This window comes from Macaca nemestrina, chromosome 6, assembly GCF_043159975.1.
Source record: "Macaca nemestrina isolate mMacNem1 chromosome 6, mMacNem.hap1, whole genome shotgun sequence".
NCBI classification, from domain to species: domain Eukaryota; kingdom Metazoa; phylum Chordata; class Mammalia; order Primates; family Cercopithecidae; genus Macaca; species Macaca nemestrina.
Genome location: NC_092130.1, coordinates 154,586,792 through 154,613,905, shown reverse-complemented (window position 1 = coordinate 154,613,905; position 27,114 = coordinate 154,586,792). Strand labels below are relative to the sequence as shown.

Below are 27,114 nucleotides of genomic sequence, written 5' to 3'. Positions count from 1 at the left end.
TGTCAGTCCACCAAGGAATGGCTGACTTTATATGTACCCAGATTTAAAACGGTGTCATGCTCTCAGTTCTGGGTGTAGGAAAATGTCTTCAGCTTTTCCCGGTCTCTTTCTCTCATAGCATCTTCATTCTTTCCCAAAGTTAGTTCCAGGGGTGGGAAGAAACAAAGTACTCTGCCTTGGTCTGTGCTGTATGGATCCTCAGTGGAAAGGTAAGTCTCTCTCTCTCTCTCATGTAGTGGGGGCTTCAGTCTCTTTTATCAGCCAGATACCATCATGGGGACTGTTTGCTGGCATTTTTCTCTCTGATTTCTGGGGTGTCCTTTGTGATTCTGGTGGATTCCCATTTTTCTTCTTTAACTACAATTCAGAGTTGATCTTGATGTACTATCTTGTTGTTTCCAAGTGACTGAGGCATGCTGAAAGGCATGCTGAAAGCCTATAACCCTGTAACATCATATTCCTTAATACAGGAAGACTTTTCTCAGACTTTTAGTAATGCTTCATGTACCAAAACCCACAATGAAATTTCCTTAAGAATTAGTATGTAACATTAAATAAAATGCCACTTGCTGTAATTTTATTTTTAATTACACACGATTCTTTATTGTTTTGATCCATTTTCAATGTTATAGTGAATATTTCAGATTACAGTGCTGTTCTTCTAAATTAAATATTGTTTATGTTTATGTCATTCTTCATAGAACAAAAAACCTCCAGTATCTTAAAAATAGTATTTGTCTGAATATCAAACATACTTCATTCAACATAGGCTTTTCTGTTTCTAGAGGCCAATGCACAAATATAACTTTTCAGATTCAGAAATTGTATTTCACTTGGTGTTCTGCCACTGTTTTGTGATGAATTTATTGTGTAGTTTGTTGACTTTTTATGTGTACTTTAATATCTATTTAAGCCTTTGTGTCTTCAATATATAATTTTTTGAGAACTCAGCATAAGTAAAAAATTGATTTATTAGTAATGATATTTTATATTCAAAATACTTTGTGACTAAACATGTTATTATCTTCATCTCTCATACATAAAACATATCTTCATGAATAATATAACACATGGCATTTCTCTTCACATTATGAGATGAAATGTTATGGCATATATATATACTTATGAAACCTTCACCACAATTAAAATAATAAAATATCAATTTCAAAGGTTTCTTCCGCTCTTCTCTGCCGCAATCGTCCCTCATACTAGGTAACCGCCAATCTGCTTTATGTCATCATACATTAGCATGTATTTCCTCTAATTTTATGTAAACGGAATCATATAGAATACTTATTGCTAAACAGTATTGCATTATATACCATAGTTTGATTATTTATCTGTTGACAGACATTTGGGTTTTTCTCAGTTGCGTGCTATGACAAATAATGCTGCTATGAACATTTGGGTAATTCTCTGCAAGCTATGCTTTCATTTTCCTTGGGTAACTACCTAAGAGTGGAATAGCTGTGAGGTATGGTATGTGTGTGTTTAACTTAAGAATACATCAAACCATTTCCCAAAGTGGTTGTATCATTTTATTTTCAGTTTCCACCAAAAGTCTATGACAGTTTAAATTCCTACACAAATTTATTAATATTGTTAGGTTCAGTATTTTTAATTTTAATCATTCTAACTAGTGTGAAGTGGTATTTCATTAGTTTTCATGTTGACACATGTTTTTATATGCTTATTTGCCATCTATATATATTTGGTAATTATCTTTCAAATATTTTGTTCATTTATGTTTGGTTATTCATTTTCTCATTGTTGAGTTTTGAGAGTTCTTTATAGATTTGAAAATATTTTCCGCAAGTCTGTGCTTTTGTTTTCAGTAACATCAGCTGATTTAAATTTTGATGATTTAAATTTTGAAGCTGTATCTTTTTGAATCATGATTTGGTGTCATGTCTAAGAAATCAAGACCTAACCAAAAGTGCAAACATTTTCTCCAGAGTTGCCTTATAGAAGCTTTGGGGTTTTGGTTTCACATTCAGGTCTATTAGATTTGAGTTCAATTTTGTATATGGTGTTAGGCTAAGCAGAGATCACAGTGAATTTTATTGTATATGATATTTGAAAATTCTAACTCTGTTTGATAAAAATATTATCAATTTTCCACTGACTTAAGTATTTGTCAAAAATGAGTTCTTCATATATGTATTGTCTGTTTTTGAAACACATCTCCAGTACACATCTCCGTTTATTTAGGTTCTCTTAGCAATATTTTGTAGTTCTCAGTGAAAGAGAATATCTTTCACATTTTGTCAGCTGTATTCCTAAAAATTGTATTTCTCTTATTTTAATACTATTATACATGGTATTAATTTTAAGCTTCAGTTTTCAAATATTTTTTTCTAATATGTAGAAATATAATTAATCTGTGTGTATTAATCTTGTTTTCTACAATATTGCAAAGTTCATGCATTAGTTCTGGTAATTTTTGGTCAATTCTATTTTGATTTTCTGCATAGATCCCTCTGTAAACAGAAACTTTTTTTTTTTCCTAATTGGCTCATCATTTCTTCCATTTTTTTTTTAAACCTACTTTTACATTGTTTTTACAATTGTGCCCACATTGTCAATATGGGCACTAGAAACAGACATTCTTGTCTTGTTTCTGATTTTAGGGAGAGAGAATTAAGTCTTTCATTGCTAAATATCAGTCGAGCTACAGATATTTTGTAGATAGTATGTATTACATTACAAAAAAGATCCTTCTATCCCTCTCTTGCTTAGAGTATATTCATCAGAAATGAATGTTGAATTTTGTCAAATGTTTCTCTATATTTATCAAAATAATCATTTTCTCTTTTAAAAATGTTGTAATATTGTGAAATAGATTGTTTTTAAGCAAACATTGTATTTATTAGATAAACTCCACTTGGTCATTATGTATTTATTATGATTTTCATACGTTGCTGGGTGGGGTTGACTAGCTAAATTTTTGTTTCAAATTTTTATCTATGTATTCTTGAGAAATATTAATCCATGAAGAATATTTTTTTTTTCTAATGTCTTTGCCTAGTTTTGGTATAAATGTGATGGGAAGCATAACTTCTTCAAGTTTCTGGAAGATTTTTGTAGAAGTATTATTTCCTCCTTAAATATTTCATAAAAAGCACTGTAAAGACTTTGAGCCATGAGTGTTTTTTTTGTGAGAAGTTTTCTTTTTGTTTTCCTTTTTCTTTTTCTTTTTTTTTTTTTTAAGACAGAGTCTCCCTCTGTCACCCCAGGCTGGAGTGCAGTGCTGCGATCTAAAACTACTACCTCCCAGGTTCAAGCGATTTGAGTAGCTGGGACTCAGGCATGAAACATGACACACAGCTAACTTTTGTATTTTTGTTAGAGACAGGTTTTCACCATGTTGAAGAGGCTGGTCTCAAACTCCTGACCTCAAGTGATCTTCCCACCCCTGCCTCCCAGCTCATGCTGGGATTACAGGCATGAGCCACTGAGCCCAGCCTGTGACAAGGTTTTTAAACACAAATTTCATTTTTAAAGTAGATATAGGACATATTATCTGTTTGATCTTAAATGCAGTTTGTTTGCATCCTTCAAAACATTTGTCTTTTTATCTGCTTTTGCATTTATTGGCAAAAATATTACTCACAATATTCCTTATGTATTTAATACTTACAGAATCTCTAATGATGTAACCCTTATTCCTGAAAAAGGTAATCTGTGTAGTCCTTCCTTTTTGATTGATGAGTGTGGCTGCAGGCCAATCAATATTACTGATCTTCTAAAAGAGTTTGCTTTTATTTCATTGATTTAAAAAATCATTTTCTGTTCTCTATTTCATGGATTTCTGCTCTTCTCTTTGTTGTTACACTGTTTTCTGCTTTCCTTGGACTCAATTTCCCTGCCTGCCTGCCTGCCTTTTTCTAGTTTCCTAAGTTTGAAGCTGGCATTATTAATTTGAGATCTTTATTTCTTTTTGTGTATGTTTATGTGTATAATATGCTACTTTTGTTTTGATATATTTCTTGTTTTTAAATTTTTCCTGATATATAATTGAACATATTCATGAGGTACATGTGATAACTTGATATATCCATACAACATGTAATAATCAGATAAAAAATGTATTATTTCTTTCTGTTGGGAACATTCCATATCTTCTAGTTACTATAATATATATAATAAACTATTGTTAACCATATTCACCCTATTGTGCTATTGAACACTAAAAATTATTCCTTTTATCTTACTGTACTTTTGTACCCATTAACCAACCTTTCTTCATTTCCCTTTCCCCCATACCCTTCCCAACTTATGGAAAAGTTCTACTCTCTACCCACCGTTCTACTTTCTACTTTCATGAGATAAACTTATTTAGCTCTCACATGTAAGTGAGGACATGCACATTTATCTTTTTGTGCCTGACTTACTTGACTTCATATAATGAATATAGGCACCAGAGCTTTTCATTTTCGCTAGATACTGTTTTAACAAATTATGTTTTCATTTCCATTCATTTTAAAGTACAGTTAATTTTTCATTTGAATTCTTCTTTGGCTTATTAATAAAAGTGTGCTACTTGTTTCCAAGTATTTAGAGATTTTTCAGCTTTCTGTTACTGATGTTTAATTTAATTATATTGTAATCAGGAAACATACTTTATCTGACTTGAATAGTTTTAAATTTATTTCAATCTATTTTATGGATCACAGGATCGTCCATCTTGGTAAATAGCACTCACGTACTTTAAAGACTGTGTATTCTACTCTTTTGGGATGGCATATTTACAAATGTCTGTTATGTCAATTTGGCTGACAGGGCTGTTTGCATCCTCTATATTTATTTTTACTGAATTCCTGAAAATGGTTTGAGAACTTTCTCTTTATTACAGGTGTTTCTTGTTCTAAGTCACTCTCAAGTACTGTTCAGTTGCTTCCCATAAATTTTGATATATTGCGTTTCCATTTTCATTCAGGTCAAAAACATTCTTTTGACTTCTTCCTCCCACTTGGTTGTTTAAAAGTCTGTGTTATTCACTATTGACTTGATGAAGTATTTTGAGATATGTTTTGGTTATTGATTTATAAATTAACTCCACTAGTCTCAGGAATAATATCTTGTGTTACGTGAAACTTATTAAATGAATTGAAACATACTTTATGACTCAGAATATGGACTATCTTGATAAATATTCAGTAAGCCCTTTGAAAAATGTGTGTTCTGCTGTTGTTGAGTAAAGTGTTTTTTTGTTTTTGTTTTTTGAGGGGGCGGAGTCTTGCTCTGTCGCCCAGGCTGGAGTGCAGTGGCGCCATCTCGGCTCACTGCAAGCTGCGCCTCCCGCGTTCAAGCCATTCTCCTGCTTCAGCCTCGCGAGTAGCTGGGACTGCAGGCGCCCACCACCACGCCTGGCTAATTTTTTGTATTTTTAGTAGAGGTGGGGTTTCACCTTGTTAGCCAAGATGGTTTAGATCTCCTGACCTCATGATCTGCCCGCCTTGGCCTCCCAAAGTGCTGGGATTACAGGCGTGAGCCACCACGCCGGGCCAAGTAAATTGTTTTATCCATCTCAATTCTTAGGTCACAATGGCTGATGTTGCCATTCAACTGTACTATAATCTTGCACATTTGGGGGAATATTTATTGCTCTTGAAATAACTGAGAGAGATATGTGTTGAACTCCCTGAGTTTGTTGATTTGCCTCTTTTTCTTTTCATTTTTATCACTTTTTGCTTCATACATTTTGAAACTCTATTACTAGGTATATAAGAATTTTAGATATGCTAGATGGAAACTAATATTTACCATGTAGTCTGGCGAATTATCTTTTACAACTGAAGCAAGATCATTCTGAATACTCAGCGCCCCATGAATTTTGAAGTTTGCCAGTGAGGTTGGTGGGAATAGGCTCTAATTCTAGCCCTGCTGGAGTCCTCTTGATCAGTTCTTTCCAGTCCTTCCAGATGGTTATTTACCCAGCCTCAGGTCATTTTGTCCTGTGCTCATCAGAACTCTGATGAACGTCCTCTGCAGAGACGGGGCTTCCCTTTGTGTACCTCCCACCTCACTGAAGCTGGTGAATTAAGATTCCTAGGCCTTGCCAATTAAAAATATTTATATGTTTATTTAATTTTATTTATTGTTTATTCTATTTTTTCATAAATTCAGGGGTTATATGGACATGTTTGTTACATGGACATACTGCATAATAATGAGTTTTGGGCTTCTAGTTTGCTCATTAATTAAATAACGAATGTTGTACCCAACAGGTAAATTTCTGACACTCACCTCCATCCTACCCTCCACCCTTTTGGAATCTCCAGAGTCTATTATTTGCCTCTGTATATCCATGTGTACCCATTGGTTAGTTCCCACGGATAGAAGCAGGAGACAGGCAAATGCCTAGGCAAACAGGGAAAGGCCCCCAGAGAATCTCTGACCCACTCCACAAGCATGTACACCAGATGTTTTTGTGCAGGTAAGTAAACCTGCTCAGGGTCTTGCCTGGGCATGCCTGCGATAGACTGGAAGCCCACACGCACTAGGGGAATGCGGTGGAGTCACCAGGAATTTGAGCCTCATGCTGGGGAGGAGCCTGGTCTCTTCAGCTCATGTGTGGTGGCCTGGTATTCAATTTGTGAGGTGAAAACCTGCATGCTGAACGCTTTCCTTTCACTTAATAAATTCCACTCTCCTCACCTTTCCATTTGTCTGCATGCCAAATTTTTCCTGGTCATGAGACAAGAACCTGGATTTAGGTGAACAAAGGAGCAAAAAATACTGCATCACCACTTGTAAGGTAAAACATGTAGATTTTGATGTTCTGTTTCATAGTTACATCACTGATGATAATGGCCTCCAGCTCTATCAATGTTACTGCAAAAGATGAAATTTCAATCTTTCTTTATGGATGTGTAATATTCCATGGTGTATATATATCACATATTCTTTATCTAGTATGGATACTTAGGTTGATTCCATGACATTGCTATTGTGAATAAGTGTTGTGAGAAACATACAAATGCAGATGTCTTTTTGCTATAACAATTTATTTCCCTTTGGATATATACCCAGTAGTGGGATTGCTAGTCAAATGGCAGTTCTATTTTTAGTTCTTTACGAACTCTCCACACTGTTTTTCATAGAGATTATACTGTTTTACTTTCCCACCAACATTGTTTAAGCATTCTTTTTTCTCCCCACCTTTGCTAACATCTGGGTTATTTATTTATTTATTTATTTTGAGTTTTTAGTTATCTGACTGTTCTAAGGAGGTATGTCATTGTGGTTTTAATTTTCTTCCCAGATTCATAATTCTGTCTCTTTGACTGTGGGAGTCAGCTATTATCTGTCTGTGTTCAAGGTGTATCACACCTGGAATTTCTCAGGCACTAGGCAGGAGCACGTGTGGGGCTTATCTCATTTATTTCTAACCTAATAATGCCCTTTGTCTGTTGCCCAGTGCCTTGAAAAGCATTGTTTCATATAAACACTCTTCTGTTTTGGTTTGTTTCAGGCAGGCAGGACTATCCAGTCGATGTTACTCACTTCCTAAACACCTCGGTATTTATTTTGAATGTTTAATTTCTCTAGTTTTTTCTCCTATTTCTTTTACCCTTTATGCTTATTTGCTTTTGTTTTATAACTAGCTAATCTCAATTGCTTAAAATAATTTGCATTTATATCTAATTCTTTTTGAGATACTGTTACCTCATTTTGAGCTTCTGAAATTCTGTTTTATGTCATGCTTTTATGTCTTTGGTTATTTTCTACTTTTATTTTAACTCATTTTGAATGAGTATGTTACCTGTTAAGTAATTTTTGTGTGCACATCTTTCTGGCATAATTGTATTGTTTACAGGAGAGTAATTATCTTTCTTACCACCCTTCCCTTTTTGATTTCATATAGTATTTTTCTATGGGATTTTATTCTGATACTGATTCCTTATTTCTATCTGAAATTAGTCTTTTCTAACTCAGAATGAGTCAAGTTTCAGGAAATATTTCTAGTATCACAGGACTTCCACCTTCTATCTATTTTGTGTCGTATTTCGAGAATTCTATTGACATGTCTTGTTAGATTTTGTGGTGTTGCTGCCTAATCCCACTTTGGTATGAACCTTTTCTTTCCTTCTGTGTAGACAAAAGCTCTCAAATGCCAGTTCGAAGAATTCTGAGAGACCATACTTTTTCCACTCCTCAGTCCTTCTTACTGTGAGCCTTTTGCTTTCACTTAGCTTCAGGAAAAGCAACCCCCAGCCCATTTTCACCACTTTTTAGTGAATGCCCATTGGCCAGTGGGCCATTTTTGGGTTTTTTGTTTTCTGAAGCCCACCAGATACTTCTTTTTCATTCCTTTTACTACACAGATGTGGATATTATTCACATCTTGTGTGTGTTAACAGTCAGTCACCATCTGTTTGTATTTTGGGAGAGTGAAGATAATTTTTCACCTAGGCTAGGTTTTTTCCCAAGAGCTTTTGTTTTGTTTTGTTTTATGTGAGTACTCAAAATGTTTGGAGAAAATATATTTCTGCTTGCTGTTGTTATCTTTCACTAAATCTCCTCTTATCTCTTTTAATTTCTAGCCTTACCTTTGTCTTAGAAATTTTTTTACTCTAAAGATCAATCTAAAACAATTGGGAAAACTTATCTTGTTGACTCTCATGTCTTTTTAAATAATTTCTATTATAATAATGGACTGTATCATTTGACTTGAAACACAAGATTAATTGCCTTTATTTTGTAGTCTGTAGTGACCACCTATTTTCAAAGTAGGGCCTGATTCATGACTAATGTTTTGAATTGGTGGGTTAGAGTTTCTCAGAGTATCATTAAAGAAGTTAATGAATGTAGGATGGAGTGTTGAGAAACAGATCCATCTATTATTAGATTCCATATCACCTCACAGCATTAAAGCAATTTGTGTTGTCCTCAGCCTTTCCCTGGGTACCTGCCAAACTTTTTTCAGATATTTTTGTTTTCTTCCAGTACACATTGATCAAAGCCTCTAATCTAATGCTTTCTTAGATATCTGGAAAAAATTCTAACCCCTAAAAATCTATCACTTTGCTGTCTACCTTATGTCATTTGTCTACAAAACTCTGACTTTAGTTATTGTAACAATGAATCTGTCCAATTTTAAGATAATGACATGAAAATCATGTGTTTCTTGTTCTCAAGTAGATCCTAGTCTATGAGGGAAGGAGTCAAGATATGAAATTATTAAAATGACATGAATGATTTTAACAAAAAATGGAAGAACAGTGTTATGAGAACAGAGAAACCTTACACAAAACTAATTCCACATAATGGAAAGATTTGGGAGAATGGCTTTATCAAAAACATAACAGGGAATTCAATTTACATATTGTATATATATTATGTGTTAATACCCAGAGGAAGTATTACTAAGTTCTGCCTATGCACTTTTTTAGAGCATACATATACACATCAATTAATAATAAAATCTAAAAACAAAAAATTTCTTTAGGTCATTTCATAAGTTTATCACAATACAATGTGCTATGTACATAGCATATTTTCATTTTCTCTTGGTTAATCTTGTCTAGTCTCAAGTGGAGTTAATTAATTTGCAGTCATTTTTTTCCTATAAAATTCTTGAAAATTTGATGACCTTTAAAATATAATATTGAAATAAAAATGTTTATTCCCTGAAGATATCCTGACAATGTTAATCTAATGAATATTATTTTATAAATTATGACTAATAATAATTATTTTATTTGCCCTGAAGTAGCCACAAAACTAGAACACTAAAATTAAATGTAAAAATATAGAATATACCAAAGCATCTTTATTTTATTTGTTTCTTGGATAAAAGGAGGCTAAAATAAGGGCTTTGATAAGTAATTTTCTTTAAAATTAAATACTTGATTTAATGTGGTAAAAACAAATTTTAAATAGAAAGCCAAACCAAACTGGTATACTTTGGCTCTGTGTCACCACCCAAATCTCATGTCAAATGGTAATTCCCAGTGTCTGGGGAGGGACGTGGTAGGACGTGATTAGATCATGGGGACAAATTTTCCCCTGCTGTTCTCATGATAGTGAGTGAGTTCTCACAAGATCTGCTTGTTTAAAAGTGTGTGGAACTTCCCAGCTTTTCTCTCTTCCTCCTGCTCCACCATGTGAAGAACTTGCTTGCTTCCCCTTCACCCTTCTACTATGATTGCCAAGTTTCCTGAGGCCTCCCCAACCATGCTTCCTGTATAGCCTGAGGAACTGTGAGTCAATTAAGCCTTTTTTCCTAATAAATTATTCAGTGTCTAGTAGTTCTTTATAGCAGAGTGAGAACAGACAAATACAGAAAATTTATACCAGAGAAGTGGGGCATTGTTCTAAAAATACCTCAAAATTTGGAAGCAACGTTGGAACTGGGTAATGGGCAGAGGCTGGAACAGTTTGAAGGGTTCAGAAGAAAACACGAAGATGAAGGAATGTTTGGAAATTCTTAGAGACTTCTTGAATGTTTGTGACCAAAGTGCGGATACTGATATGCACAGTGAAGTCCTGGCTGAGGTGGTCTCAGATGGATATGAGGAATTTACTGGGAACTGGAGTAGAGGTCACTCTTGCCACTCTTTAGCAAAGAGGCTTGTGGCATTGTGCCCCTGCTTTAGAGATCTGTTGAACTGCGAACTTGAGAGAGATGATTTAGGGTATATGGTCGAAGAAATTTCTAAGCAGCAAAGCATTCAAGATATTGCCTGGTATCTTCTAAAAGCCTAAACTCACTTGCTCAGGACAGAGTAATATGGTTTGTCTCTGTTTCTCTACCCAACTCTCATAATGAATTGTAATTTCCTGTATTGGGGGAGGAATCTGGTGGAGATGATTGGATCACAGAGGTGGAGTTCCTCTTTGCTGTTCTTGTGGTAGTGAGTGAGTTCTCATGAGATATAGTTGTTTCAAAATGTGTAACACTTCCGCCTTCACTCTCTTTTCTGCCATGTGAAGATTGTGCCTGCTTCCGCTTCACCCTTCTCCCATGATTGTAAGTTTTTGTGAGCCCTCATAAACATGCCTTCTGGACAGTCTGCAGTACTGTGAGTCAGTTAAACCTCTTTTCTTCATAAATTACTCAGTCTCAGGTAGCTCTTTATAGCAGTGTGAGAAGAGACAAATACACAAACCAAAGGAACAAACAAATACACACATGAGGTAAAATAAGGTGGCCTCATTTAGGATTCATTTATTCATTCCACAAATATTTACTGAGCTTATTCTGTTTGAGAACCACTGTAAACAAGAGATATGTTTCTTGCTATAGTTAAACAGATACCTAAACCTGGAAATATAACGGATGACTTAAGTATTAATAAATATATAAGGAAAAACTATGAAGTGCTATAAGAAAATTTATGAGTGTATTCTAATCTTGAATGGTAAAACAGTGTTGACTCCTATGGGAAAAGCACTTTTCAGCAGAGCAGTTAGGTGGAGAACAAAAGAGAAGACACTCCTGTCAATTGAACTACATAACTGAAAGCCCTAGAAGAGTGAGAAAAAGAAGGAGATTAAAGGAAGAGAGAAAACCATCATGAATGAATCATGTTAAGAAGTTCAGAGACCTCTACTGTATTAGAGATATTAAGAAGAGGACAAAAATAATACTTTGAGCTTTATCCTAAGAACAATGTGAAGTCTTCAGTGGCTTTTAAGAATTATCACATTAACATTTTAAGAATAGATCAGTGAAACTTCCTGCCCTTTGTGAGGCTCTCAGTAAAGCCTTATCAGACAGACCTTCTTATAGATTATAACTATAAATTGTGAACATAATATAAAATGTAGCTCCCTGAAGACACGGTATAGTAAATATACAGATCCTAGTGGGAAGTAGGTGCTCCAAGGAGATGAGCTGTATATGGTGATTTGCAGCTTTTGTTGATTTTATCTCAAGAGCTATTCATAAGATGATTGTGATTATTGAATAAGGTAACATAGGTAAAACTGTCTGGCATAAGATGGTCAATAACTATTACTTATTAAAGTTATTAAGAGAAAGTTTCCTTATCCAAACCAAATAGTTTAGTTTTTTATAAGAGTTGAACCTTCAAGGCTCCCCTATACATTCACCCTAAATGACTAATTTTGGTAATTAATTATAACATTACAAATTATATTGTGATAGATAGGTATTATAATATCTATCCATGTATATCACTGCTAGTTTTCCCAATGCCTTTACATTTATTTCATTATTTTGGAGATGAAACATTAAGTCTCAGAAATGTAACTTGTTCAGTGTGACTTAGTGAAAGATACACAGAAGAAATATGGTTTAAATACACTTTTTTAAACCCTAAATCCAGTGTTTCAGTATTAGACTAATTGAGGAAAAATACCAAGTTCCTAAATGCATTGCATTCTAACAGATCTGTTCATATGATTAATGTGCTGTTCAGCAAACAATTCAATATAGTTTTCCTCATGACTTGTGGCATCGATAAAACAAGCAAAGAAACACAAAAACAAAACTACTAAAACTTACCAAGGTGAGTTATATGAACAAACCATTTTCTAAAGAACTCAAATTATGACATGGGAAAGATTCTTGGAGGTTAAGTTATATCAAGATCCTTGAGTGATTATAAGGAACACTGAAGTTGCAGAAATTAACTTCAGCTACCCTTAGGGAAGAGATGCCATGACACACAGTGTGATTTTTATTCTGTGATTTTAACTAGTTTAGGATTGATCTGATTTCCATCCTGCTGTTCCTTTCTAAAATATATCAGAATTAGTATTTCAATGAGCTTGTAGCTTAGCAAGTGTTGAATTTGTGACGTACACTTATGTTTAGTTGTATCCGAGACTACTAACCCTTTGTTAAAACTATATTCAGAAAATACACAGATGTCTATGGGCAGTACCTTCTATCTTGGTTCTGGGATAGGCCTGGTTAATCTAATGAACACAATAAATATCCTTAATACAATTAAATAAAAACCAAAATTGTAAACACATTTAGACCTACATAATACAATTCACTCTTAATGTGTCGATGTGCCTCAGACAAGAATTCAAAGTGTAACTGTTTCATTTGTAAATGTATGCAGTTTTGAATAATGCTAGATGGTTGTTTACCGAATAATTACTCAGAGAACATTACTATTCAAAAATTAATTATGCCATCATTTCCTTGCAAAAATAGACACATGCATGTTCAAAGCCCCAGGAGCTGAGAGCAAAAGATGAGCATTAGGCAGGAACATCAGCCCACATAAAGTGTATTTCTCACATATACTGGCAAGTGAAGGATAAATGAGAGGAACCAGAGGAAATAACTCAATATAACATCTGCCTGATCGACGTCTTCAAAGTAATGAATCATCTCTCATGGGAAATTTACAGAACCCATTTTTATGTGCATTTGGCATTACACTAACTCATTGGTTTTTAAGTTCCAATTTGGGTCTTGCCATTTTTTTTTAGAACACATACTTATACGAAAGGTAAAGAATTTTATTACCTTGTTATTTATAAGATTTTGTAACCATTGAGGAATTTGACACGATCTAGTGTTGTTAAATCTTCAAATAATTAGCACCATTTCTGACTATAAAACTAGATATTTTTATCAAATTATAGACTTAGGTAGTTTGGTTTCAGGATTAGCATGGGTTATCTTTTAATTAATTCAAAATGATGTCTCTTAGTTACTTGGATTGGAATTTAACCTGGTTAAACTTGCAGATTTGCAAGGAGTGTGAAAAATTGTTATTCAGTTAAAAGAAACAGAGACACATTCATTCAGACTATCTTTACATAAATATTTAGCTAAATGATCTTAGATTCAAAGGAATGCATGCGAATTAATATATTGAATAGATATATACATATTATAGGAGTAAAGGAAAGCCTCAAAATGAGTATGTGTTTTGAAATGCACAGTTTTAAATGAATAAGATTGTAAGATTGTCCTTTTTTTTGTAGAATAAGACTTTTATTTCTGTGAAGATTAAGCAAATTCATTATGAGAAGTAAGCTGGTAAACCGTGAGGTAAAGATAAATATTCATTGAAATATCTCCCCTACTGTCCAGGTACATTGTGTTTAAGAAAGTGCATGTTGCTGGGGGAGCAATAAGTCAAATCCAAGAGACTTAAGGAAGGTATATCTGTGCAACTTTGGTGAAAATTAAGTGGTGGACGGAGAGCTGGAGACAGCATAGGAAAAAAGAGATTTAACGAAATGATAACAGAAATCATTAACTCAAAATATTTTATTTTGTTAATTAAAATAGATGGATAAAGTAGTCATTTGGTCAACACTTTTACTCTAAAGAAATAAGCCGGCCAGACATGGTGGCTCACGCCTCTAATCCCAGCACTTTGGGAGGCTGAGGTGGTTGGATCATTTGAGGTCAGGAGTTTGAGACAAGCCTGACCAACATGGTGAAACCCCACCTCTACTAAAAATACAAAAATTAGCCAGGCGGTAGTAGCACAGGCCTGTAATCCCAGCTACTTGCCAGGCTGAGGCAAGAGAATAGCTTGAGCCTGGGAGGCGGAGGTTGCAGTGAGCTGAGATCGCACCACTGCACTTCAGTCTGGGTAACAAAGTGAGACTCTATCAATCAATAAATAAATAAGTAAATGCCATGGCCGGGCGCAGTGGCTTATGACTGTAATCCCAGCACTTTGGGAGGCAGAGGCAGGCAGATCACCTGAGGTTAGGAGTTCGAGAACAGCCTGGCCAACATGGTGAAACCCCATCCCTACTGAAAATACAAAAATCAGTTGGGGGGATGGTGCACTCCTGTAATCCCAACAACTCGTGAGACTGAGGCACAAGAATCACTTGAACCTGGTAGGCAGAGGTTGCGGTGAGCTGAGATCACACCACTGCACTCCTGTCTGAGTGGAAAAATGAGACCTTAAAAAAAAGAAAAAAGAAAAAATAAGAAAACAGTAAGTCAGATTCTACTAAGTATATAAAGATTTTATAAACTAGAGAGAGCAATATGACATAATCATAAAAATTTAAAATGATAAATTATAACTAAAGGTACAAAGCTAATCTGAGAGGCCTCAGAAAAGTAGAAATTAATGATATGGTTTATTTGGAGGTGAAGAACTAGAAGCAATATGGACTCTGCATGACAGCATACATGTTGAAATAATAGAATCTACCATATAGTTAGCAATAATGGATTTTCAGGCAGCATCACTACTGCGGCCATCAAGGTGATTTAATTTATTTCCTGATTATTAATAAACCTGAACATCCTTTCATATGTTGAATTATTATTTAAAAGTTATGTTAACTCTTGAACACCCAGTTATATTATGTTATTGTAAACTATTGGTCTTCTTACTCTTAGAAATAAGAAAAATTTAATAACAGCATTTGTGCATCCAAATTGCACACTGGTATACTATTTTAAGATGCTAAATATTTTTAAATATTGCATTTTGAAAGAATTCTAGATCAAGAAGGGTTGATAAATTATACATCATTTTTTGTTTGATCAAATGCAGTGCTTAAGCTTTCAAATACACATGGGGAAAATAGAAAATTCTTTGACTTAGGAGTTGCAGTATACAAATAGATGTTCTCATCATTTTTTTCATCTTTTATTAGTACTCATGATAAATCTCTTAAGCTAATTGTTAACAACATGAGAAATAGAAAGAAAATGAAAAAGGAAAATAAAAAATCAAGATAAATATGCAGATAGAAAAAAGGAAAAAGAAAGCATACCTAGTTTATAAAAAGTCCTAGTGGTGACTAACCACACATGGAGAAATTTAGCAAAGTGCAAAAATGCAATAAGCAAGAAGAGGAATTTTTTAAAAGGCAGCCAAAAAAAGGGGGGATTATAAGAGAGAAAGGGGGAAAAAAAGTAAAGATAGCATTGTTGTATTGTTTATTTCCTTATTTTGAAAGGAAGCAAAACAGGAAGGATAAACCAGAATGGGGAGAAAATGTAAAGGTAGCATTATTCTGTTGTTTGTTTCCTTATTTTGTCACCTTTCATTCATCAATCTTTTTTACTCCGTACATCACTATACATAACTACACACTTTGTAAATAAAGGCTTGCCACATCGCTTAGACATTAGGGTTGTAACTACATTACATTAGTTTTATACTCTCAACTTCATATTCATTGTCCTCTCTCTCTCCACTCTTCCATCCATCTTCAATAACTTGATCACATTAAATCCAAAGCATCTAAAGTGACTATTTATTTTCAAAGATTATAAAACTAAGATTAATTGATGTAAAAGGGCTTACTCAGTTCTCCACAGGCAGTTGCTATGCTGAAATTCAAATTGATGGCAATGTTAATCCAAAAGTAATGACACTGGACTTAGTGTAAAAGGATGCAGTGATGTCACCTAGACCAAAAAGAGTGTAGTAGCATGTTTACTGACTCAATAAATAATTACTAATGCCTAATATTGGCAAAACATATTTTATACAGGTAATGCAATAATTCATAGAATTCATTTCCCACACAATCACAGCCTAGTGATGCCAACAGGCAAAAACATTAAGAAATCTAGAAAACTTTTTATTGATGCTATGCTCTGGGTATGCAGGGGGAGCTATAGGTGTACATTACAGGGAAATGTAAGCAACATTTATGGAAATGTATAGGGGTAGAGTGTGTAGACAAAGAAGTCAGACTGCAGAATGTGAAACTAGTATTTTAGATGAAGGATGTGTAGAAGTTAGGCAACTAAAAAACTGGTTAAACTGAAAAGCCATGTATTCTAGAGGAAATTAATAACCAGATAAATGAACTGATTTCTGTGTAGGTCAAATTTGTATCAGTGAAGAGGGACAGTTTGAGTGAGGGTCTCTGTGAGGACATTATACTGAAGAGGTTAGTAATGAGGTATTCTTGTGTTATAAAGTACTTATATCATTCTAACAGTAATTAAGTAACATTAAAGAATATCATTTTAGTAATGAATATTTAGTTATAAGAAAACAGATTTTAAAAGAATGAAATTGAGACTTTATCTTACATTATACACAAAAATTAACTCAAAATAGATTAAAAACTGAAATGCACGACCTTATACTATAAATCTACTAGAAGAAAACATGAGGGAAAGCTTTACATTGGTCTTCTCAATGATTTATTAGATATGACAACAAAAGCAAAGACAACAAAAATAAAAATAAACAAGCGGGACTATACATATCGAATTAAAAACCTTCTATGTATAAAAAGAAAGAATCAACTAAATAAAGAGACAACCTATAGAATAGGAGAAAATCTTTGGAAATCATACACTCAATAAAAGGTTAATATCCAAAATATGTAAGGAACTCAAAGAACTAGAAAGGAAAACCAAACAAAACCAAAAATAAAAATAAAAAACCTCACCACCCACAAATAGGTCAATTAAAAATGGGCAAAGGACTTGAATAGTTGTTTCTCCAAAGATATATACAAATGACCCATAGGTCTATGAAAAAGTGCTCAATCATCAGAGAAATGCAAATGAAAAACACGATGAGAAATTATTGAACACCTGTTTAGAATGGTCGTTATAAAAAAATAAAAATAACAGCAAGGGTTGTGAGGGGGAAATTGGAAACTTTGGGCACTATTGATGGAAATGTAAGGTGATGCAGCCACTATGGAAGACAGTGGAAATGATCCTCAAAAAGTTAAACAGAACTACTGTATGATCCAAATGTGTCCAAATGCATCATACTGTAGTTCAAACCACTTTTGAGTATTTACACAAAATAATTGAAATCACTATATTGAAGAGATGTATGCATTCTTATGTTTGTTGCAGCACTACTCACAATAGTGGAGATTTAGAAACAACCTAAATGTGCCTTGGCAGATGAATTATAATTTGGTAGGTATATACACTGGAACATTCAGCCTTAATAAAGAAGGAAATTTTGTCATATGCTAAAACATGGATGCAACTTGAGGACATTATTCTGAGGAAAATAATCCAGTCAAAAAAGGCAAAAAATTGAATGTTCTATTTATATGAGGTATCTAAAATATCATCAAGCTCATGGAAACAGAACATATAATGCTGGTTACCAGAGACTAGGGGAGGTGGAGGGGGAATTTACAACTCAGCAGGTATACAGTTTTACCATGCAAGATGAAAACCATACCCCAAACCAGGCAATTTACAAAAGAGATTCATTGGACTCACAGTTCCATGTGGCTGGGAGGATTCACAATCATGGAGATAGGTGAAAGCCACATCTCACATGGCAGCAGACAAAAGAAGAGAGAGCTTGTGCAGGGAAACTCCCATTTCTAAAACTATTAGATCTCATGAGACTTATTCACTATCAGGAGAACAGCACACGAAAGACTCACTCCAATGATTCAATTATCTCCCACCAGGTCCCTCCCATAAAACTTGGATATTATGGGAGTTACAAGATGAGATTTGCGTGGGGACACAGAGTCAAATAATATCATTCCACCCCTGGATCCTCCCAAATCTCATGCCTTCACATTTCAAACCACAATCATGCCTTTCCAACAGTCCCCTAAAGTCTTAACTCATTTCAGCACTAACTCAAATGTCCGCAGTCCCAGGTCTCATCTGAGACAAGGCAAATAGCTTTTGCCTCTGCACCTGTAAAATAAAAAGTAAGTTAGTTATTTCCTAGATACAATGGAGTACAAGAATTAGGTAAATACAGCCATTCTGAATGGGAGAAATTGACCAAATCAAAGGGATTATAGGCCCCATGTAAGTCTGAAATCCAGGAGGGGAGTCAAATCTTGAAGTTTCAAAATGATCTCCCTTGACCCCATGTTGCATATCCAGGTCATGCTGATGCAAGAGATAGGTTTCCATGTCTTGGAAAGCTCCACCCCTGTGGCTTTGCAGGGTACAGCCTCCCTCCCGACTGCTTTGACTGGCTGGTGTTAAGAATCTGTGACTTTTTCAGGCTCATGGTGCAAGCTGTCAGTGGATCTATCATTTTGGCATCTAGAGGACTGTGGCCCTCTTCTCACAGCTCCGCTAGGTGGTGCTCCAGTAGGGAATTTGTGTGGGGGCTCCTACCCCACATTTCCGTTCCACACTGACCTAGCAGAGGCTCTTCATGAGGACCCCATCCCTGAAGCAAACTTCTACCTGGGCATCCAGGAGTTTCCATACATCTTCTGATATCTAGGTGCAGGTTACCAAACCTCCATTCCTGACTCCTGTGCACTTGCAGACTCCACACCACATGGAAGCTGCCAAAGCTTGAGGTTTGCACCCTCTGAAGCCATAGCTTGTGTTCTACATTGGTCCCTGAGCAGCTGAGACACAGGGTACCACAACCCTAGGAGTCACATTGGAAACCACTTTTTCCTTCTAAGTCTCTGGCCTGTGATGGGAGGGGCTACTGCAAAGGTCTCTTGCATTCCCTGGAGACATTTTCCCCATTGTCTTGGTGATTAACTTTTGGGTCCTCATTACTTATGCAAATTTCCTCATCTGGCTTGAATTTCTCCCAGAAAATGGGATTTTCTTTTCTGTTGCATTGTCAGGCTGCAAATTGTTCAAACTGCTATGCTCTGTCTTACTTTTAAAACTGAATGCCTTTAACAGCACCCAAGTTACCTCTTGAATGCTTTGCTGCTTAGAAATTTCTTCTGCCAGGTACCCTAAATAATCTCTCTGAAGTTCAAAGTTCTACAAATCTTTAGGCCAGAGGCAAAATGCCACCAGTCTAATTGCTAAAACATAACAAGAGTCACCTAGTTCCCAACAAGCTCTAGTTCCCAGCAAGTTCCTCATCTCCATTTGAGACCACCTCAGTCTGGGTTTCATTGTCCCTATCACTAACAACATTTTGGTCAAAGCCATTCAACAAGTCTCTTGGGAGTTTCACATTTTCCCACATTATTCTGTCTTCTTCCCAGCCCTCAAATCTGTTGCAACCCCTGCCTGTTACCCAGTTCCAAAATTGCTTCCACAATTTCAGGTATCTTTTCAGCAGTGCCCCACTGTACTGGTACCAATTTACTGTATTAGTTCATTTTCACACTGCTGATAAAGACCTACCCATACTGGGCAATTTATCAAAGAATGAGGTTTATTGGACTCACAGTTCCACATGTTTGGGGAGGCCTCACAATCACGGTGGAAGGTGAAAGACAGTCTCACATGGCGACAGACAAGAGAAGAGACAGCTTGTGCAGGGAAACTCCCGTTTTTAAAACCATCAGATCTCATGAGACGTATTCACTGTCACAAGAACAGCATGGGAAAGACCCACCCCATGATTCAATTATCTCCCACCAGTACCCTCTCACAACACATGGAAATTATGGGAGTTATAGGATGAGATTTAGGTGGGGACATAGAGCCAAACCATATCTACTGTATAACAATGTACATATAATTAACAATACTGTACTGTATGCTTAAAAAGTTGTTGAGTGTATATTTCATGTTATGTGTTATTTAGCACAATAAATACATTTAAAAAATTAAATATAAGGATATCTGCACAGTTGGAGAGCTCTGATGCTCAATGCTTTTACTTTTCATGCAATTATAGTTAGTCACATAAACTCCAACATCCCTTGTGTGTCACCCCCAAATTAGAAATGCCTCTTTTTCTTGTCACTGTAACTCTCTAATATACTCATATGGCTAATTAATTATGTAAGTCTTTTGTATCTGAAAAGAGAGGTTACATTGCCAAAATAAAAATAAAAATAAACAAAAAAACACACAATATTTTAAGAGGAGAACATAGCTCCTAAGCTTTGGAACTTGTGGCAAGAGCCTGGCTGATTAGGGTTTACATTGTGAGACATTATAAGTTGGCTTCAATATATAACATACTAATAATGTGGACATCCCAATGCCCCAAAGTTGGAAAAAAAAAAAAAAAAAACTATGCAACTCATATTCTATCACTGTCTTTAACAGTGTCAGTGAACATCAGCAGGGAATTAAAACTGTATAAGGAATTGGAAACATTTTGCATATCTTTCACATTGGTTAAAGTGGACAATGGACTCATCTGTGAAAAGAGATTTCAACTTTTCACCAAAAATGAAAAAAAACGAGTTAAAGCCAGACCAACCAGGAGTTGAAACAGCAACTAAACAACCAGCTACAATTTTCTGCTTTCTTAACAACACTGTTATGTTTCCATCCCTCTCTGATTGCTTCATTGTTCTCACTGCTTGAAGATTGGATGTCTGCACTAGATTAAAAAGGGAGAGACTATTTGGAAATCACCATTGTATTAATGTCATTTAAAATAGTATATGGCACATGCTGGCTATTTAATAAATGTTTAATTATTTGATGTTTCTATGAACAAACAATGGAAAATACCTCCTCCTGTTTTCTGTATGTCTTTTGAGGCTGAATCTTCATGAAGCTGACTCAAATTAGTGTCACCTAATTACAAATTACTAGTAGAAAAACACTAGCCTCGTAGGAATCCCTTTATTCAATATTCACTCAATAACATGTGAGAAGCAGATTTTTGTCTGATGGAAGTATAGAGGCACAGAAAATACAAAGGCCGTATCTTTTATGTGCATATAAGTTTTGCTATAAGAATGGTTAGCAGAGTAGTATTTTAACCGAGTATTAAAAATCCAGTAAATGTTTCTGAGAGGGGAAATAATGTAATAAGAACTTTACATCCTCAAAAATGATGACTGGAGGTATCAAGATTGGTTGGTGTTAGAAAAGGGGATACTGAAAAGTCAGGCAGGAGGGTGTTGGCATAAAATATGGCTTAACACCGATGGTACCACCGGAAATGGAAGAGAAATGAGAGATCAGTGATACAGTTTATGGCAATTAAGGTGAAACATGTCATATAACTTAAACACATGTCAATATATTAATGGATTCTAAATATACTGTCATAAAAGGTTTGAGTTAGACACAGGAAAAAAAGTAAATGCTTATACAGTTCAAATACACATGTTCTTATGGATCAGGGCTGCCACTATCAATGGGTTTTTACATGCCACCAGGTAAGTAAGAATGTGAACGAGGGCATTTAAATCCATATGTCTGAAAAATGTGGCTTGTTAGTTTAAGTGTACTTTTTAATTTCAGCAAAGAATTATATATTTAAGAAAGTCTTTGGGACACATGTAGATATCAGAAACTTAATGGATTCTTGCTTTCAGTGGAATGGCTTCAGTGGCCTATTTGGATGGCAACAAGTTCTCATTAGACTAAACGATATATTTTCTGATGATTATTTGAAATTTGTAGTCAAATCATTTGGCTTTATCTTTGACAATCTAAATGATCTATGTGCTACATTATAAATATTACTTTACAGAAAGCAGTTATTTTTCTTTGGTAAATTTGAGCAAAAATTATAAAATATATTCAATATTTTATTTTCTTCCTAGATACTTTTGTGCATTTCTTTTTAATTTTGATTAAAAATATCATGGTACTGATAAACAGCTTTTTCATTTCTAAAGGTCTGTATATTGTGAGAAATATATATGTATATACTTTGAAAGTTCCTGTGGGGAAAAAAAAGTGAGAATTTTTTTTTTTTCTAAATTGAGGAGATTTTTTATATGGAATAACAGATACATTTAGAGTGTATTCTTGACCTCTTTCTTCAAGTATTTTGACAGATGGTGGAAGTAATAGTGAGCTATATTTGGATCACTGTAGTGGATACTTTATACATGTAAATAACATATATCTGCTCAGCTGTGGTAGCTCATGATTGTCATCCCAGCACTTTGAGAGTCTGAGGGGGGAGGATAACTTGAGGTCAGGAGTTCAAGACCAGCCTGGGCAACAGAGTGAGACACCATATCTACAATTAAAAAAAAATTCAACTGGGCACAGAGGTGCATGCCTGTAGACCTTGCCAGTAATACACATGCCTGTAGACCTTACTCAGGATGCTGAGGCAGGAGGATCACTTGCACCCAGGAGTTCAAGGTTACAGTGAGCCATGATGATGCCACTGCAGTTCAGCCTAGGCAACAGTGTGAGACCCTGTCTCTAATTTAAAACACATACATCTGTGTCTATAGCTTTATAGTTATATATATAGATATAGATATAAATAGATATAAAACAGTCATAAAAATCTATAATGAGATATTATGATATTCAAAATGTTTGATTAGAGCAATAGAGTCATAAATCAATCTTAATCAAACTACAGATAAATTGTAATGGATGTAAGCCCTAAACAATTTATACTGGTGAGAGTTTGCATGTCTCCATTAGTAAGCGTTTCAATTCCAAAATATACATGGATTAAAGAGGGTAGATACTGTCATATTTTATTCAAGGGAATTGAAAGAACCAAAGAATAAGCTGCATAAATTATTTCACAATAAATATAGCTCCTTTATAAAATCATCATTTTTGCTTCTTCTATTTTGATCCACTAGGTCATTTGCAACCCAACCTCAAGAAGTCTAATTTTGACCAAGAATCTGTCAAGTGGTATTGTATTGTTGATGCAAAAGAAGCCAACAAGTTCAACAATTTCTTTTGACTAAAAGTATAAATAGCAATGTTTTGTATGCTAACCAAAACCTCTATAGTGTGACCATAACGTAATGTGGCCTACCAGTAAATAATTACAATATTAAGAGATGTTTACACACAACACTTAAATATTATTAGAATTTCTTGTGTTTTTCTACCATTATATACTACTCTGATCTGGACAAATACAATCAATCACTGCCTACCTTGCAAGAGTATTGATTTGAGCTGGGCAATTTGTAAGGAAACAGAGAACACATGTCATTATGCATATTTATTTACTACCTTATAATTATCTAGAAAAAACTTTATGTAGTCACCTCCTGCAATAGAACTTCCAATTGCCTTGATCTCTTCAAACCAAAGAAAACACAAACAAGGGAAGGAGAAATAGTTTATTATCCTCTTTGTTCTGGGTTAATAGACATTCTACATTTATTTCAGTGTTCATCGATTAATATATGAATATACTTTGCACTTTCAACATTTTTAGTCACATTTGCTTTTCCAGAGTGAGCTCTTAACTCTGTTTTGAGTCTCCCTTACTCATGGGGCAATAATGATTCCCAAGCACAAATAAATTAAATTGTATTAGAAATTAAAATATGAATCTGGTGAATTTACCTTTTTACAATAATTTGAATACAATCGTATGATGTACATTCTTCTAATTATCTGGGACATATTATGTGTTCCAAAGATGTTGAAACAATATCCATTATTTGTTCCACAGCTCTTCTAGAACCTTGTAACTTCGCTATCAAGAGGATCCCTTTGACCCTTCCTTGACCTTGTGGATTTTCTGAGTGCTTTGGCCAATATAATATGGCAAAAATGATGCATTTGAATTCTGAGATTGTGTCATGAAAAAGTCATTAAGTTCCACTTCATTTTTCTTAGGATGATTTTTCTTTGAATCCGGCAACCATTCTGAGAGGAAAGTTAAAACAGTCCATGCAGAAAGGCCACATGAAATGGCTAGATGTGGTTGCTAGGGATGACAATTTGGCTGAGGTTCCAGCTGCCAGCATACATCAAGTTTCAGATATGAGATTGAAGATGTCTCCAGACTATTTGAGTTCCATGTTGTTGAGTCACATCACGGAGCAGAGAAAGATTATGCCATCTGTCCAAACTCCTGATTAAAAAAAACTCATGGCAATAATAAAATTTTAATATATACTACCAGATTTACTGTGGTTAGTTACATATAATAGTAACTGAAAGGTCAAATAAGTATACAAAACATGTTATATTTTAGATACATCACCGATAACAGTGATGTGACTGTATGCAAAAACTGGGTTATTCCAAATTGCCTCTGTGCTCTCAGTCTGAGTTGTCTGGATAATGTTAGTTAAGTAGAAAATGCCTTCCTATTCTCACAGGCACACAACTTCCATTTCCCATTTGTCCTGTGGCTTCTGCAGCTTGCTAGAGGGCCTACAATGTTCCACACTGACCAAGACTTCCAGGTTTGGACAACATGTGATGCCAGACAACTCTTATGAATTGCTGGAAGCCAAATTTAGAATGACTGGTGCTGGACAAGCAACTCTCACATTTGCACTATTAGAATGTACCAAGACAACAATATGGAAGATAGTGTCCACCTACTAAATTATGAATACATTTATTGTCCGACAAATGACTTGAACCCTGATGGTTCTCTTTATGCAGGTAATGGAAAAATTGGGAATCTGTACATATTATAATTGTTGAACTGGCTTTGTTGGTTTTTTTTCCTTTGCTCATGCAAGCCAGTTTCCTAAGTCATGACATATGACTATGCAATTCCTCACAAGCTCTGCTTCACGTAAGTAGTACCCGAGCATTGACTTGTCTCACATGACAATTACGAAGACAGTGTTTAATTATATTTCAAAATGCTTACATTCAGTATGACATTGAAATATTATTTAAAGCATATGACTTCAAAGAAATAGAAGCAATGTAAGAGTTTTAGAATATTTAATCAGTTATTTACTGATGCTGTAATATTGAATAATTAGGTATGTGAAATACTCATGTATCAAGCAAACCATAATCTATTCTCAGATTCCAATTTGCTTTTATAGGAATTTCTCAATTTTCAGAATAATGTTTCTGTCATTTATAATAAATATAGTTTATAATTCCTATTTGGCAATCTCCACTTCAACATTTCTTAGGTTTATGTGATTCTTTTCTACTGGCACTTTTACTTTTTAAATAAAAAGAAAAATCCCATGGCTCAGCTGTGTTACTTTCACTGAATTATGCATGTTCTGTGTGTACAACACTGCCTAAATTTTTCAAATCTAGAAATTCTCCAAAACAAATTTTTTGAAAGACCAATAATCTCCTTTTTCATAAGAACTCCCAATTCTCTGTTACATATTTATGGAGTTAATTCAAGAGTACCTGAGCTTCCAATTTTATGGAGGGAAGATATTCCTAAAGAATATATCCATGAATAGAAAGCATGAAGCTCCAAAATATTAACCCACATATACTTTGGGCAGATATATATGCAGTAATAAAACTGCAAGTGGTCAGCTATATTTTCAAACCTAGTAGTCCTTATTGGGTTATCTTAAGAGTTGAACTATTTCTACTGACAGTTTTTTATGATACATTCTCAAATATTCAATCAAACTGAGCTATGTACATATCAAGCAGATAAATGCAAGTCCTTGGCAAATACACAGAGCATGGTTTAATCTACATGTTTACCAAAAACAGAGCTATATTTCTTTCACTCCTCTCAACATATATGCTTATGGCATTGAGATAGTTCTCTTGCTCCCTACATACTATATTAGGTTAGAACTTGATGCCTGTTATGAAGCCCCAAACTGTTCATTTAAGGAATAGTCTGTGCAGGCCTACTCTGATTTAAAAAAAAAAAAAAATCTCTATGCGTTGCAAAAATACTTTGGCAGCTCATAACTTGGCTTTCTTGCTAGGCAATGGGACAGGAAAATACTGGCATACATCCTCGAAAGATAATAATCATTTTACATTTAAAAATTTGAACTATCCTACCATTCACATTTATTTCAAGAGTGAGTTACACAAAAGCTATGTTAGGGTTTGTTCAGATTAACAAGTTTTCCTTGGACTAAGCCTGTTTTCAGAGACAGATATGTTGGAAAGCAGAAGCATACCCAACAAATAAAAGTCCACCAGGAATTGAGGGGGGGAAAATATCTATATGGAGAATATGCTGCTTAATATTTGCTACACATACAATGGTTCTTATTGAAACTCTGACTTTTCTATCAATAATCCTAATTTTTTCTTAAGAAAATAGTCTGCGTGGTGGTTTGCTTGGCTTTTACCCATCAAAGTTGAAATGACTCACCCACAGAAACCACAGTGAGTAAGTCTTCATGTGTCTGCCACTCTTAACAGAAGTGACCATCATAGATCAGATATGAGAAACAAAGGAAAAAGAAATAATTAGTAGAAGTCTGAGGGAACATTATCTTGAGTGAAATGAAAGGAAAATTTATTTTTAATACAAATCATATCGGTTTTGTCTGCCTTATGTTTTGAATCTTTCAATCATTGCCATATAAAATGACTCATTCAATTTAGTATCTGGCATGGAAAAAAATTCTCTCCTGCTATTTGCCAAGAATTTCCATAAAACATTCTGGCATAGTCAGCATAAGATTGTGAGT

At 34.7% G+C, this 27,114-nt stretch overlaps 1 long non-coding RNA gene across 2 annotated transcripts in view; it reads left to right on the top strand.

Moving 5' to 3' along the window:
• LOC105472989 (uncharacterized) overlaps positions 1-24,642 on the top strand; it is a 31,570-nt gene extending 6,928 nt beyond the window's left edge. Inside the window, exons 1-4 of one of the 2 annotated variants that reach the window (XR_003016109.2) lie at positions 12,408-12,482; positions 17,756-17,821; positions 23,347-23,459; positions 24,180-24,642. This is a non-coding gene — a long non-coding RNA (uncharacterized lncRNA). Of the gene's footprint in view, positions 1-12,407; positions 12,483-17,755; positions 17,822-23,346; positions 23,460-24,179 lie in introns of those variants that run through there. The other variant, XR_003016110.2, reaches the window with a different exon arrangement.
• The last annotated feature ends 2,472 nt before the right edge of the window (positions 24,643-27,114 follow it).